We start from the raw sequence: 16,509 nt of genomic DNA on the forward strand, positions 1-16,509 counted from the left end.
TTCACTGTGGGCGGGGCTATATATATATATATATATATATATATATATATATATAACCGTCGTTCATGCGTCGGCGCCTTCATTTGCACCATGTGACTCTCGTTACGCCCCCTGCTGCCACAGGTGTGACATCACTGAGGACAAATGTGTAAAGAAACCCTCCATGTGCGTCTTTAGAGGCGCTACGCTACGCTACGCTACGCTACGCTACGCTAGGCTACGCTACGCTAGGCTACGCTAGGCTACGCTAGGCTATGCTAGGCTATGCTAGCTGTGCTTCACTGACGCCCACACGGGGAGAACCGCAGATCAACTGATCTGGTTCCACTTCACTTTGTGTCTCGCAGGTTTCTGTCCACACTGAACATTTCAACTGCAGGTCTGAAACAGGAGGAAGAGAGGAGGAGGAGGAAGAGAGGAGGAGGAAGAGAGGAGAGGAGGAGGAAGAGAGGAGGAGGAGGAAGAGAGGAGGAGGAAGAGAGGAGGAGGAGGAAGAGAGGAGGAGGAGGAAGAGAGGAGGAGGAAGAGAGGAGGAGGAGGAAGAGAGGAGGAGGAAGAGAGGAGGAGGAGGAAGAGAGGAGGAGGAGGAAGAGAGGAGGAGGAAGAGAGGAGGAGGAGGAAGAGAGGAGGAGGAGGAAGAGAGGAGGAGGAGGAAGAGAGGAGGAGGAAGAGAGGAGGAGGAAGAGAGGAGGAGGAGGAAGAGAGGAGGAGGAGGAAGAGAGGAGGAGGAGGAAGAGAGGAGGAGGAAGAGAGGAGGAGGAGGAAGAGAGGAGGGGGAGGAAGAGAGGAGGAGGAGGAAGAGAGGAGGAGGAGGAGGAAGAGAGGAGGGGGAGGAAGAGAGGAGGAGGAAGAGAGGAGGAGGAGGAAGAGAGGAGGAGGAAGAGAGGAGGAGGAGGAAGAGAGGAGGAGGAAAACAGAATCAGACTGTTAATGATGAATTAGCTCCATCCCCCCTCCATCCCTCCATCCCTCCATCCCCCTCCCCCCCTCCCTCCATCCCTCCATCCCTCCATCCCTCCATCCCCCTCCCCCCTCCCTCCATCCCTCCATCCCTCCTCCCTCCATCCCTCCATCCCTCCATCCCTCCTCCCTCCATCACACAGAGAAAGAGGTCACCATCTGTAGCAGCAGTGAGGCCAACTCTTCCTCCTCGTCTATTTATCATCTTCATCTTCATCTTCATCTCTGATTCCTGCTGACAAACACAATGAGTCAATATTTAACCCTTCGTGTGTCACTTTGTACCGCTGCTCCTCACTGCTCCTCCTCACTGCTCCTCCTCACTGCTCCTCCTCACTGCTCCTCACTGCTCCTCCTCACTGCTCCTCACTGCTCCTCCTCACTGCTCCTCCTCACTGCTCCTCCTCACTGCTCCTCCTCACTGCTCCTCCTCACTGCTGCTCCTCACTGCTCCTCACTGCTCCTCACTGCTCCTCCTCACTGCTGCTCCTCACTGCTCCTCCTCACTGCTCCTCACTGCTCCTCCTCACTGCTCCTCCTCACTGCTCCTCCTCACTGCTCCTCACTGCTCCTCACTGCTCCTCCTCACTGCTCCTCCTCACTGCTCCTCCTCACTGCTCCTCACTGCTCCTCACTGCTGCTCCTCACTGCTCCTCCTCACTGCTCCTCCTCACTGCTGCTCCTCACTCCTCCTCACTGCTGCTCCTCACTGCTCCTCACTGCTCCTCCTCACTGCTCCTCCTCACTGCTGCTCCTCACTGCTGCTCCTCACTGCTCCTCCTCACTGCTCCTCCTCACTGCTCCTCCTCACTGCTGCTCCTTACCGCTCCTCACCGCTCCTCCTCACCGCTCCTCCTCACTGCTCCTCCTCACTGCTCCTCCTCACTGCTGCTCCTCACTGCTGCTCCTCACTGCTCCTCCTCACTGCTCCTCCTCACTGCTGCTCCTCACTGCTCCTCCTCACTGCTGCTGCTCCTCACTGCTCCTCCTCACTGCTCCTCCTCACTGCTGCTCCTCACTGCTCCTCCTCACTGCTCCTCCTCACTGCTGCTCCTTACCGCTCCTCACCGCTCCTCCTCACCGCTCCTCCTCACTGCTCCTCACTGCTCCTCCTCACTGCTCCTCCTCACTGCTCCTCCTCACTGCTGCTCCTCACTGCTCCTCCTCACTGCTCCTCCTCACTGCTCCTCCTCACTGCTGCTCCTCACTGCTCCTCCTCACTGCTGCTGCTCCTCACTGCTCCTCCTCACTGCTCCTCCTCACTGCTGCTCCTCACTGCTCCTCCTCACTGCTCCTCCTCACTGCTGCTCCTTACCGCTCCTCACCGCTCCTCCTCACTGCTCCTCCTCACTGCTCCTCCTCACTGCTGCTCCTCACTGCTCCTCACCGCTCCTCACCGCTCCTCCTCACTGCTCCTCCTCACTGCTGCTCCTCACTGCTCCTCCTCACTGCTCCTCCTCACTGCTGCTCCTCACTGCTCCTCTCTGCTCCTCTCTGCTCCTCACTGCTCCTCCTCACCGCTCCTCACCGCTCCTCACCGCTCCTCACTGCTCCTCCTCACCGCTCCTCTCTGCTCCTCACTGCTCCTCTCTGCTCCTCTCTGCTCCTCACTGCTCCTCTCTGCTCCTCACTGCTCCTCACCGCTCCTCTCTGCTCCTCTCTGCTCCTCTCTGCTCCTCCGAGCTCCAGACACGGTGGTCACCTGGCGGCCATGTTGGAAACGGTCAGTATCGGAGCAGAGCGACGTTTTGATGGTCGTTTCACGATTTGACTCCCGATTCTCCAGAAAGCTGCGGCTTTGCGTCGCAGCCTCCGTCGCCGCGGACCGAGACGCAGCCTCCGTCGCCGCGGACCGAGACGCAGCCTCCGTCGCCGCGGACCGAGACGCAGCCTCCGTCGCCGCGGACCGAGACGCAGCCTCCGTCGCCGCGGACCGAGACGCAGCTCGTCCTGCGATTTAACCCCTCGAGTGTCGGAATCCTGCAGCGACGACGTGGTGGAGAATTCATGATCAAGATGCATTCTGGGCTTGATTTTCCACACGGGAACGTCACACTCGTGTCACTATGAAAGTGAAAAACTTATTCTGTGTGTGTGTGTGTGTGTGTGTGTGTGTGTGTGTGTGTGTGTGTGTGTGTGTGTGTGTGTGTGTGTGTGTGTGTGTGTGTGTGTGTGTTCCCTGCTTGAGGTCACCTGCTTGTCAAACCGTTTCAGTGATGTGTTGAGATTCACTGTGATCCTCCTGCGGCCTGCTGGGAAAACGCCGCCGCCGCCCCCTCGCCATGTTAAACATCCAATAAAGCGCTGACCTTTTTAAGAGCACCTGATTGCCTGACATTTGCAGTGACAAGTGAAGTTGTGTTAGCGCGCTGCTGCGGCGCGGCGCGTAAAAGAAAATCGATGTGGCACGTGGGAGGGCGGCGGGCGGCGACCTTGTGACTCCGCTGCTACCAGAGCATCCACTCCGACTCAAACACGGCAGGAAGGAGAGTAATTGGACGGCGGCGGAGACGAGTGTCGGTCCTCACAGGAAGATAATTTATAAACGACCACGGAGGAGACGATCAATACGCTTTGAGGTAGTCTGGAATGGAAACACATTATGTGGAAAGATCACTTGGTATTACGTGTGTGTGTGTGTGTGTGTGTGTGTGTGTGTGTGTGTGTGTGTGTGTGTGTGTGTGTGTGTGTGTGTGTGTGTGTGTGTGTGTGTGTGTGTGTGTGTGTGTGTGTGTGTGTGTGTGTGTGTGTGTGTTAAACGTCCCTCTATGAACTCCAGGTCTGAAACGAAGATTCTCTGTGACGTCCATCAGAAGTGTGAAGCTTTAATTTGTTCATCCAGGATCAGCTGATCATCTGATTCAGAGATCAGTGAGATCAAAGATCAGTCAGATCAAAGATCACAAACAGCTGCACACAGTCAGAACAACATCCAGTTAAATGTCCCTTTGATGCTTCACAGAATCACTGGTCAGTGTGGGACCTCATCCTGTTCTAGGTCAGGTTCTATCTGGAGGCCACGAGGATCAAAGTCTCTTCAATGGAATCATCCGGTTGTGTTTGGCGGTGCAGAGCGTCGGGTGGTGGTCTTAATGTTCTGGCCGGTTGGTGTGTGACTAAAGAAGTGAGTTTCCGGCTGCCGAGGTTCAGTCAGATTAGAAAGTCGCCCAGTAAAGATTCACGCTGGTTTCGTCTCTGCTTCCACAGTCAAGCAGCTCCCGGCTGCCGCGGCGCCGGCGGCCATCCCATACATCAAAGCAGCTCACAAAGAACGGCGAGGTAAAGCGTAAGAGACGTCTTTGATCCTGAAGCGGTGAAGGAGAGGCTCGTACATCCACACCGTGGAGCTCCAGATCACAGTGAACCCTGGTTCTTCTGGCTCCGCCTCCCAGAGGCAGCAACAATCCCCCACAGCGTCCACAGACACTGGATGTGTTTTATTTCCTGGCGAGCCGCCGCCGGCCCCCCGGGGGAGGAGGGAGAGCCGGGCTCGGTGTCGGCAGCTGCTGCCAGTTGACCTTTGGGCCGAGATCAAAGCGCCTCGCTTTGTCTGGTGTTAATATCAGATGATGAACATTCAGCTCAGCGCTGCCCTTTCATCCCCGCTGCCAGGCGGACGGCAGGAACACACCGCCGCCCTGATTGGTATTCAGCCCCGCTCGTACCGACGATTAGCAGCCGGCGGGGCTCCTGGACTGTAAAGACCAGACCCGCTAGCAGCCGGCGGGGCTCCTGGACTGTAAAGACCAGACCCGCTAGCAGCCGGCGGGGCTCCTGGACTGTAAAGACCAGACCCGCTAGCTGCCGGCGGGGCTCCTGGACTGTACAGACCAGACCCGCTAGCAGCCGGCGGGGCTCCTGGACTGTAAAGACCAGACCCGCTCCGCTCTGCACCGCCTTCCAGGAACCAGTTCACACCAGTTCAGAGGTTCAGAGCTCAGGGCTGCAGGTTTTAATCCGATGCGCTGGCCGAGGCAGGAGAAGAAGAGTGATCAAGTTCCCTCGTTCCCCCAGGAGGTCCCGGGTTCTGGTCTGGGTGTTGGTTTGGGAGCCTGTCAGTGGAACTGAATGAGAAACGCCTGTAAACCATGTAGTACCTATGCCAGGCCTGTGGGCGGCGCTGTGATTGGAGCAGAAAACACAGAGCGGGAACATAAATCCTCGTATAAAGAAATCCAACGTGTGTTAGCGTGACGAGCATCAGCAGTCCTCATGGTGCTGCTCAGTGATGTCACGCAGGGGGAGGCGGGGCTACAGGTCGAGAGGCGGAGCCATGACAACACGTCTCAGCTGATGTGCATCTTTTCCATCATCACGTCAAACCTGGTCGGTTGTTGAGAGAAATATAAGATGAGACTGATGAGGTCAGTAGATAAACCAGAGCAGGACACTTCACTCTCATTCTCTCATTCTATTTACATCCATTCATTTTCTTTCCTATTTCATTTATTAAACTTATCAAGAGAAGCTGCTGGATCCATTGATGACGTTCCTCCTGTGTGCAGAGAGAACAAGTCCAGATCTCCACCATGTGATTATTATTTTATTATATTATATTCTTATATTCTTATATTCTTATATTCTATTTTTATATTCTTATATTATTATATGATGATGAACGACGAGACGGATGAAACTCTAGAAAAGCTTCTGCTGGATTCCAGATAAAAACACAACAAACAATTGATGGATAAGGCCGAACACACACACACACACACACACACACACACACACACACACACACACACACACACACACACACACACACACACACACACACACACACACACACACACACACACACACACACACACACACACACACACACACAGCCTTCATCAGATTAAGCCTGCAGCTGTGATCAATGAGAGAAAACAAACCAACAGTTAATCCGGGATTAGAGCAGCTGAACTCCACGTTTCTGCTGTTTGAACTACAAAGAGTCGCTGAGCGACACGGAGGGTTTCACCTCCTTATCGCCTGGTTCTACCCTCTTGTTCAGCCCCCCACCCCCCCACCCCAACCCCCCACCCCCCCAACCCCCCCCCCCCGCCTTGCTCAGGTTCCCTAAATAAACCAATTAGCAGAGTTTTTATGTTCACAGGTACGAGAGTTGTGCCAGAACCGGGGATGAAGCAGCAGTCGACCCCCCGCTGGGCCTCCTTACTGCAGGTATGGCGGCCGACCCCCCGCTGGGCCTCCTTACTGCAGGTATGGCAGCCGACCCCCCGCTGGGCCTCCTTACTGCAGGTGTGGCGGCCGACCCCCCCGCTGGGCCTCCTTACTGCAGGTAAGGTTTTCAGGACCAGAACAGAACAGACGTTCCCTGGTTTTCAGGACCAGAACAGAACAGACGTTCCCTGGTTTTCAGGACCAGAACAGAACAGACGTTCCCTGGTTTTCAGGACCAGAACAGAACAGACGCTCCCTGGTTTTCAGGACCAGAACAGAACAGACGCTCCCTGGTTTTCAGGACCAGAGTCTGAGCAGCTCAATCTGCAGTCAAAATGTTTTCTTTCAGACTAAAAGCCTCTGAGCGTCCAGGAATATTTAAATACAGTTGGGCCAAAGATATAAAACACTAGAAACCTTCCTGCTGCCTGTGACGGGCCTCCAGCGCCGCCATCTTGGAGAGGTCTCCTGCTCCAGCGCCGCCATCTTGGATAGGTCTCCTGCTCACACCTCCAGCGCCGCCATCTCTGTAGCTCGCTTGCTAGTCCACGAGACACAATACCTCCTTTTACACCTCATGGAAACGCTATTGGCTGGAGTAACAGGGTGGAGGAACAGGCTGGAGTAACAGGGTGGAGGAACAGGCTGGAGTAACACGGTGGAGGAACAGGCTGGAGTAACAGGGTGGAGGAACAGGCTGGAGTAACAGGTGGAGTAACAGGCTGAGTAACAGGGTGGAGGAACAGGGTGGAATAACAGGGTGGAGTAACAGGCTGGAGTAACAGGGTGGAGGAACAGGCTGGAGTAACAGGGTGGAGGAACAGGGTGGAATAACAGGGTGGAGTAACAGGGTGGAGTAACAGGGTGGAGTAACAGGGTGGAGTAACAGGGTGGAGTAACAGCCTGGAGCAACAGGCTGGAGTAACAGGGTGGAGTAACAGGCTGGAGTAACAGGGTGGAGGAACAGGCTGGAGTAACAGGGTGGGAGTAACAGGGTGGAGGAACAGGCTGGAGTAACAGGGTGGAGGAACAGGCTGGAGTAACAGGCTGGAGTAAACAGGGTGGAGTAACAGGGTGGAGGAACAGGCTGGAGGAACAGGCTGGAGTAACAGGGTGGAGTAACAGGGTGGAGGAACAGGCTGGAGTAACAGGGTGGAGGAACAGGCTGGAGTAACAGGCTGGAGTAACAGGGTGGAGGAACAGGCTGGAGTAACAGGGTGGAGTAACAGGCTGGAGTAACAGGGTGGAGTAACAGGCTGGAGTAACAGGGTGGAGGAACAGGCTGGAGTAACAGGGTGGAGGAACAGGCTGGAGTAACAGGGTGGAGGAACAGGCTGGAGTAACAGGGTGGAGTAACAGGGTGGAGGAACAGGCTGGAGTAACAGGGTGGAGGAACAGGCTGGAGTAACAGGGTGGAGTAACAGGGTGGAGTAACAGGCTGGAGTAACAGGGTGGAGTAACAGGGTGGAGTAACAGGCTGGAGTAACAGGGTGGAGTAACAGGCTGGAGTAACAGGGTGGAGTAACAGGGTGGAGTAACAGGCTGGAGTAACAGGGTGGAGTAACAGGCTGGAGTAACAGGGTGGAGGAACAGGCTGGAGTAACAGGGTGGAGTAACAGGGTGGAGGAACAGGCTGGAGTAACAGGGTGGAGGAACAGGCTGAAAGGACAGTGTGGTGAAGGAAAGGACAGTGTGGCGAAGGAAAGGACAGTGTGGCGAAGGAAAGGACAGTGTGGTGAAGGAAAGGACAGTGTGGTGAAGGAAAGGACAGTGTGGCGAAGGAAAGGACAGTGTGGCGAAGGAAAGGAAGTGTGGTGAAGGAAAGGACAGTGTGGTGAAGGAAAGGACAGTGTGGTGAAGGAAAGGACAGTGTGGCGAAGGAAAGGACAGTGTGGCGAAGGAAAGGAAGTGTGGTGAAGGAAAGGACAGTGTGGTGAAGGAAAGGAAGTGTGGTGAAGGAAAGGACAGTGTGGTGAAGGAAAGGACAGTGTGGTGAAGGAAAGGACAGTGTGGTGAAGGAAAGGAAGTGTGGTGAAGGAAAGGACAGTGTGGTGAAGGAAAGGAAGTGTGGTGAAGGAAAGGACAGTGTGGCGAAGGAAAGGACAGTGTGGCGAAGGAAAGGAAGTGTGGTGAAGGAAAGGACAGTGTGGTGAAGGAAAGGACAGTGTGGCGAAGGAAAGGACAGTGTGGTGAAGGATGGACAGTGTGGTGAAGGAAAGGACAGTGTGGTGAAGGAAAGGACAGTGTGGTGAAGGAAAGGAAGTGTGGCGAAGGAAAGGACAGTGTGGTGAAGGAAAGGAAGTGTGGCGACAGGAGGATGAATACGACGCCGTCTTCTCCACTCGCAGCTCATAAATGAAGGCTTCTGCTCGCCGTGACGACGGGGGAAGGTTCAGGGAGTCAGAGCTGGGGAAGCAAGGCTGGAGAAGCAAGGCTGGGGAAGCAAGGCTGGGGAAGCAAGGCTGGAGAAGCAAGGCTGGGGAAGCAAGGCTGGGGAAGCAAGGCTGGGGAAGCAAGGCTGGGGAAGCAAGGCGCCAGCGAGTGTGACAGGAAAGGATGAAACAACATGTCCATGTAGAAACTGAACTTTTCAAACGCTGCTGGTTAATCTGCAGGATTTCCAGAATAAGAGTCTGGCTCCCTGTTGGTTTAGAATTTGACATTCTGACAGTTTTGTTGCTGATCCTGAAGAAGAGCTGGACGTGAGAAATACTAATGACTTGAACATCTTTTGAAGAGGAAATTAGAATTCAAAGAAACTTTCAAACCAAGTGAGTGAAGGTTGAGCTTTTCTCTTCTGGTGGTTCTGTCCCCTGATTGGTCGACGTCGCTCCTCCTGGACCCTGCAGGACTTCAGAAGTCCTCCGGCCCTCATGTCGGATGTTCATGTCCAATTAAGCGCTCCGGAGGAACGGCGACCTTCGATGGACGCTTCGTCTTGACGGGTGTCTCCTGCCGGAGGACGCCTGTCAAACACGGCTGGAATAAAGCCGAGGTCGGCTTTGAAGACACATTTTCATTTGTCCCCGCGGCCGCAGGACAACCAGCCGCCGCACGAGCTGCTTGATGACTGGAGTCCAGTGGACAGGCCCGTCCTTCACCACCAGGCTCGGAGGGACAGACGAGACAGAGACGACTCCTTGGTGGGACTGAAGACGAGACAGAGACGACTCCACAGGGGGACTGAAGACGAGACAGAGACGACTCCTTGGTGGGACTGAAGACGAGACAGAGACGACTCCTTGGTGGGACTGAAGACGAGACAGAGACGACTCCACAGGGGGACTGAAGACGAGACAGAGACGACTCCTTGGTGGGACTGAAGACGAGACAGAGACGACTCCTTGGTGGGACTGAAGACGAGACAGAGACGAGTCCACAGGGGGACTGAAGACGAGACAGAGACGACTCCTTGGTGGGACTGAAGACGAGACAGAGACGACTCTTGGTGGGACTGAAGACGAGACAGAGACGAGTCCACAGGGGGACTGAAGACGAGACAGAGACGACTCCTTGGTGGGACTGAAGACGAGACAGAGACGACTCCACAGGGGGACTGAAGACGAGACAGAGACGACTCCACAGGGGGACTGAAGACGAGACAGAGACGACTCCACAGGGGGACTGGAGACACAGGGTCTCTGCTGGTGAAGGACACTTCACTTCATGTCACTCAAATCAACCCTAACGAATCTGAAAAACACAAAATCAATGAGATTTGATCCAGATTTCACTTTGAAACGTAGAATTAACGAGTCACGTCACTTCAGTTCAACATGAGTCAGTGAAAATCCTTCAACAAGACGCTACAGAGAAAAAACAACAATTCAAGATTGAGACTGGAAACCTGCAGACCCAGAACCAGAACCAGACCCAGACCAGGACCAGACCAGGACCAGACCAGGACCCTGTCCCCCCAGGCTGCCCCCCCTCAGCAGGAAACCTCCTGATGGCTGAAAACCTCTGCAGAATTTATGAACACACACTTTCGCCAACACTCTCCGAGCCGCGCCAATAATCCCGCCGCTAGCCCCGGCTAGCTGTCCGGACGCTCCGCGCCAATAACTCCGCCGCTAGCCCCGGCTAGCTGGCCGGACGCTCCGCTCCAATAACTCCGCCGCTAGCCCCGGCTAGCTGGCCGGACGCTCTGCGCCAATAATCCCGCCGCTAGCCCCGGCTAGCTGGCCGGACGCTCCGCTCCAATAATCCCGCCGCTAGCCCCGGCTAGCTGGCCGGACGCTCTGCGCCAATAATCCCGCCGCTAGCCCCGGCTAGCTGTCCGGACGCTCCGCGCCAATAACTCCGCCGCTAGCCCCGGCTAGCTGGCCGGACGCTCCGCTCCAATAACTCCGCCGCTAGCCCCGGCTAGCTGGCCGGACGCTCTGCGCCAATAATCCCGCCGCTAGCCCCGGCTAGCTGGCCGGACGCTCCGCTCCAATAATCCCGCCGCTAGCCCCGGCTAGCTGGCCGGACGCTCTGCGCCAATAATCCCGCCGCTAGCCCCGGCTAGCTGGCCGGACGCGCCGCGCCAATAATCCCGCCGCTAGCCCCGGCTAGCTGGCCGGACGCTCTGCGCCTCCTGAATTATTGAGAGGAAGAATCTGTCAAAGTCACGGCTCGTGATTCTGAGATTTATTAACGACGTGCTGCTGTATAATCTAAACAGTAAGACTTGATTTATATGCAGAAGCGGGAGCGGCGAGCGCGGCGGCGCCCGGCGGAACCGTCAAGCTAACAAGCTCCGATCCGCCGCCTGCAAACCTCCGACGCTGCCTGACAAATCCAGAGTCGGCTGCAGGGGCTGTGAATGAAGCAGACATACATAATGTCCTGGGTGTGTGTGTGTGTGTGTGTGTGTGTGTGTGTGTGTGTGTGTGTGTGTGTGTGTGTGTGTGTGTGTGTGTGTGTGTGTGTGTGTGTGTGTGAGCTCTGCCTGGACTCATTATGCTAGCAGCAGGGAGTTTACATCAGAGTACAGTAGATGTGCCCGAGGAGGAAATCATTCCGTCTCCGGAGGCGTCTGCAGCTCGCCGGCGCTGAAAGGGCAGCTTGTGGACGAGCGGCCTCGCTAACGTTAACACTAATGCTAACGCTAACGCTATCAGAGGCGCTGGTGTGCAGAAGCGCGGCGTGATGAATGAGGTTCACCGAGTCAGGAGACAAAGGCCGAAACGCAGGACACGCATTTATCTACAGCAACAGAAAAATCAATTAACACTCAGTAGTGTGTGTGTGTGTGTGTGTGTGTGTGTGTGTGTGTGTGTGTGTGTGTGTGTGTGTGTGTGTGTGTGTGTGTGTGTCTCTGGCTGCAGAGGAACAACTGAACTCCAGAAACTTTTCTTTCCTCCAGAACCCAGAACCAACCTGCAGGAGACAAAGGTTTGACGGAGGGTCAGAATGTGTGTCGACCCACTCTCAGCTCCAGATGGGGGGGGGGGGGGGTAGGGAGGGGGGGGGGGGGGGGGGTAGGGTAGGGTAGGGAGGGGGGGGGTGGGGGGTCAGAGACTACATCGCCCCCCCCCCCCCCCCCCCCCCCCCCCCGGTGTCCAGGACCAGCACCCGGCCAGGTTTGGTTCCACGCCCAACAACCATCAAGGAGGAGAATCTTCCTCCTCCTCACCTCTTCAGTAGGGACGCCTTGCTGCTTGGCCTGCTGCCTCCTTTACGCCTGGCCGTACCCTACCTGGTCCTACCCTACCTGGTCATACCCTACCTGGTCGTACCCTACCTGGTCATACCCTACCTGGTCCTACCCTACCTGGCCGTACCCTACCTGGTCCTACCCTACCTGGTCATACCCTACCTGGTTGTACCCTACCTGGTCCTACCCTACCTGGTCCTACCCTACCTGGCCATACCCTACCTGGTCCTACCCTACCTGGTCCTACCCTACCTGGTCATACCCTACCTGGTCGTACCCTACCTGGTCCTACCCTACCTGGTCCTACCCTACCTGGTCATACCCTACCTGGTCGTACCCTACCTGGTCCTACCCTACCTGGTCCTACCCTACCTGGCCGTACCCTACCTGGTCGTACCCTACCTGGTCGTACCCTACCTGGTCCTACCCTACCTGGCCGTACCCTACCTGGTCATACCCTACTCTGCCTTGCACTCCTTGTTACCTGCAGTAGATGGTCGTTGTTTTTAGAGATGAACAGAAAATCCCTTTTGGACAAAGTCACAACTTCCTGTTTATCTTCAAGCTACCCTAACCCTAACTAACCCTAACTAACCCTAACTAACCCTAACTAACCCTAACTAACCCTAACTAACCCTAACTAACCCTAACCCTAACTAACCCTAACTAACCCTAACCCTAACTAACCCTAACTAACCCTTACCCTAACTAACCCTAACTCTAGCTAACCCTAGCTAACCCTAGCTAACCCTAACTAACCCTTACCCTAACTAACCCTAACCCTAACTAACCCTAGCTAACCCTAGCTAACCCTAACTAACCCTTACCCTAGCTAACCCTAACTAACCCTAACTAACCCTAACCCTAACTAACCCTAGCTAACCCTAGCTAACCCTAACTAACCCTTACCCTAGCTAACCCTAACTAACCCTAACTAACCCTTACCCTAGCTAACCCTAACTAACCCTAACTAACCCTTACCCTAACTAACCCTAACTCTAGCTAACCCTAACCCTAGCTAACCCTAACTAACCCTAACCCTAACTAACCCTGTGTTAGTAGCATCAATTCCCTCCAGGTTTCCACCTCATTACCTTCATGTGTTTCCTTCCTGCTCCTAAACGTTACCTTGCTTTTATTTCTGCAGTAAAACTACAATGGACCCGCTGCAGCCTGAACAATGGACCCGCTGCAGCCTGAACAATGGACCCGCTGCAGCCTGAACAATGGACCCGCTGCAGCCTGGACAATGGACCCGCTGCAGCCTGGACAATGGACCCGCTGCAGCCTGAACAATGGACCCGCTGCAGCCTGAACAATGGACCCGCTGCAGCCTGAACAATGGACCCGCTGCAGCCTGGACAATGGACCCGCTGCAGCCTGAACAATGGACCCGCTGCAGCCTGAACAATGGACCCGCTGCAGCCTGAACAATGGACCCGCTGCAGCCTGAACAATGGACCCGCTGCAGCCTGGACAATGGACCCGCTGCAGCCTGGACAATGGACCCGCTGCAGCCTGGACAATGGACCCGCTGCAGCCTGAACAATGGACCCGCTGCAGCCTGAACAATGGACCCGCTGCAGCCTGGACAATGGACCCGCTGCAGCCTGGACAATGGACCCGCTGCAGCCTGGACAATGGACCCGCTGCAGCCTGGACAATGGACCCGCTGCAGCCTGGACAATGGACCCGCTGCAGCCTGGACAATGGACCCGCTGCAGCCTGGACAATGGACCCGCTGCAGCCTGGACAATGGACCCGCTGCAGCCTGGACAATGGACCCGCTGCAGCCTGGACAATCGACCCGCTGCAGCCTGGACAATCGACCCGCTGCAGCCTGGACAATGGACCCGCTGCAGCCTGGACAATGGACCCGCTGCAGCTTCTTCACAAGACGGACGGCCTTGAAAAGCCGTTGGAGTTGATGAAGTGCTAAAATGCTGAAGTGGAGGAAAGAAGCAGCGTTTAGAGAAAAACCATCAGAAATCTGCTTTTTCCTGCTCAGATCCTCCACAAGCTGGAGATCCTGGTGGTGTAGTAGTCTGGGTACTTATCTGTGGTAATTAGGTCGGGAGGCGGGGGGTGGGGGGTGGGGGGGGGCACAGCCTGCAGCGACCCGCCGGGGAAACTTCACCTCATGACTCATTATTGGCGGCGCAGCAGAACGACTTTGTGTTTCCTGTTACTGAAAGTGAATAAAACCTTGGCTGGGTGGCGGCAGGAAGAAACGCAGTTTGTCGTCTGACAAACAAACTCTGGGGTTCGTCAGCGGCGAGCCGGTCATGAGGAAGCAGCAGGATTTATGGGTGAAGCCGAGACGGACGGAGGGACCAGGGACCAGGGACCAGGGACCAGGGACCAGGGACCAGGGACCAGGGACCAGGGCTGCACCGGGACTCGTCATTCTTCACCTGTTCCCAAACTATTCTGGAGGAGACAGAAGGACCGCTACAGACAGGAAATAACAACTCTTCTGGAGTCCAACGACCGTCCAACGACCGTCCAACGACCGTCCAACGACCGCCCAACGACTCTCCAACGACTCTCCAACGACCGTCCAACGACCGTCCAACTACTGTCCAACTACTGTCCAACGACCGTCCAACGACCGTCCAACTACTGTCCAACGATTGTCCAACGACCGTCCAACGACCGTCCAACGACTCTCCAACGACTCTCCAACGACTCTCCAACGACTCTCCAATGACCGTCCAACGACCGTCCAACGACTCTCCAACGACCGTCCAACGACCGTCCAACGACCGTCCAACGACTCTCCAACGACCGTCCAACGACCGTCCAACTACTGTCCAACGATTGTCCAACGACCGTCCAACGACCGTCCAACGACTCTCCAACGACTCTCCAACTACTGTCCAACTACTGTCCAACGACCGTCCAACGACCGTCCAACTACTGTCCAACGATTGTCCAACGACCGTCCAACGACCGTCCAACGACCGTCCAACGACCGTCCAACGACTCTCCGACGACCGTCCAACGACCGTCCAACTACTGTCCAACTACTGTCCAACTACTGTCCAACGACCGTCCAACGACCGTCCAACGACCGTCCAACGACCATCCAACGACCGTTCAACTATTGTCCAACGACCGTCCAACTACTGTCCAATGACCGTCCAACGACCGTCCAACTACTGTCCAACGACCGTCCAACGACCGTCCAACGACCGTCCAACTACTGTCCAACGACCGTCCAACGACCGTCCAACTACTGTCCAACGACCATCCAACGACCGTCCAACGACCGTCCAACTACTGTCCAACGACCGTCCAACGACCGTCCAACTACTGTCCAACGACCGTCCAACGACCGTCCAACGACCGTCCAACTACTGTCCAACGACCGTCCAACGACCGTCCAACTTTTCACGTCCGTGAACAACGACCTGCTGTAATAACCAAGATTATTGAAATGAAACAAGCTAGCTAGTCGACTCTCAGCCTGTCAGTTTATCAAGGTGTCTCATGTGACCGATCACATTCACACATGCAGTGTCGACGCACCGTTCGGTCGGGTTCATTGTATCTAAGAGATTTGGAATCGAACCGCCAACCTGAGGACTGAAAGGAGAAGTAGTCCACTGAACCAGAGACTTCCTGTTCGGAGCAGAGACACAAATTCTGCATCAAAACATGAAAATGTTGTGAATATATTTCTGTGCCGTTTGTGAACAACGACAAAGAGAGAGGCAGGAAGTCGTGTTCCTCTGAGGAGTCGTGTTCCTCTGAGGAGTCGTGTTCCTCTGAGGAGTCGTGTTCCTCTGAGGAGTCCTGTTCCTCTGGAGGAGTCCTGTTCCTCTGGAGGAGTCCTGTTCTTCTGGAGGAGTCCTGTTCCTCTGAGGAGTCGTGTTCCTCTGAGGAGTCGTGTTCCTCTGAGGAGTCGTGTTCCTCTGAGGAGTCGTGTTCTTCTGGAGGAGTCCTGTTCCTCTGAGGAGTCGTGTTCCTCTGAGGAGTCCTGTTCCTCTGAGGAGTCGTGTTCCTCTGAGGAGTCGTGTTCCTCTGAGGAGTCGTGTTCCTCTGGAGGAGTCCTGTTCCTCTGAGGAGTCGTGTTCCTCTGAGGAGTCCTGTTCCTCTGAGGAGTCGTGTTCCTCTGAGGAGTCGTGTTCCTCTGAGGAGTCGTGTTCCTCTGGAGGAGTCCTGTTCCTCTGAGGAGTCGTGTTCCTCTGAGGAGTCGTGTTCTTCTGGAGGAGTCCTGTTCCTCTGAGGAGTCGTGTTCCTCTGAGGAGTCGTGTTCCTCTGAGGAGTCGTGTTCCTCTGGAGGAGTCCTGTTCCTCTGAGGAGTCGTGTTCCTCTGAGGAGTCGTGTTCTTCTGGAGGAGTCCTGTTCCTCTGAGGAGTCGTGTTCCTCTGAGGAGTCGTGTTCCTCTGAGGAGTCGTGTTCTTCTGGAGGAGTCCTGTTCCTCTGAGGAGTCGTGTTCCTCTGAGGAGTCCTGTTCCTCTGAGGAGTCGTGTTCCTCTGAGGAGTCGTGTTCCTCTGAGGAGTCGTGTTCCTCTGGAGGAGTCGTGTTCCTCTGGAGGAGTCCTGTTCCTCTGGAGGAGTCGTGTTCCTCTGGAGGAGTCGTGTTCCTCTGAGGAGTCGTGTTCCTCCGAGGAGTCGTGTTCCTCTGAGGAGTCGTGTTCCTCTGGAGGAGTCCTGTTCCTCTGAGGAGTCGTGTTCCTCTGGAGGAGTCGTGTTCCTCTGAGGAGTCGTGTTCCTCTGAGGAGTCGTGT

The sequence above is a fragment of the Blennius ocellaris genome (assembly GCF_963422515.1).
Source record: "Blennius ocellaris genome assembly, chromosome: 14".
NCBI lineage: Eukaryota > Metazoa > Chordata > Actinopteri > Blenniiformes > Blenniidae > Blennius > Blennius ocellaris.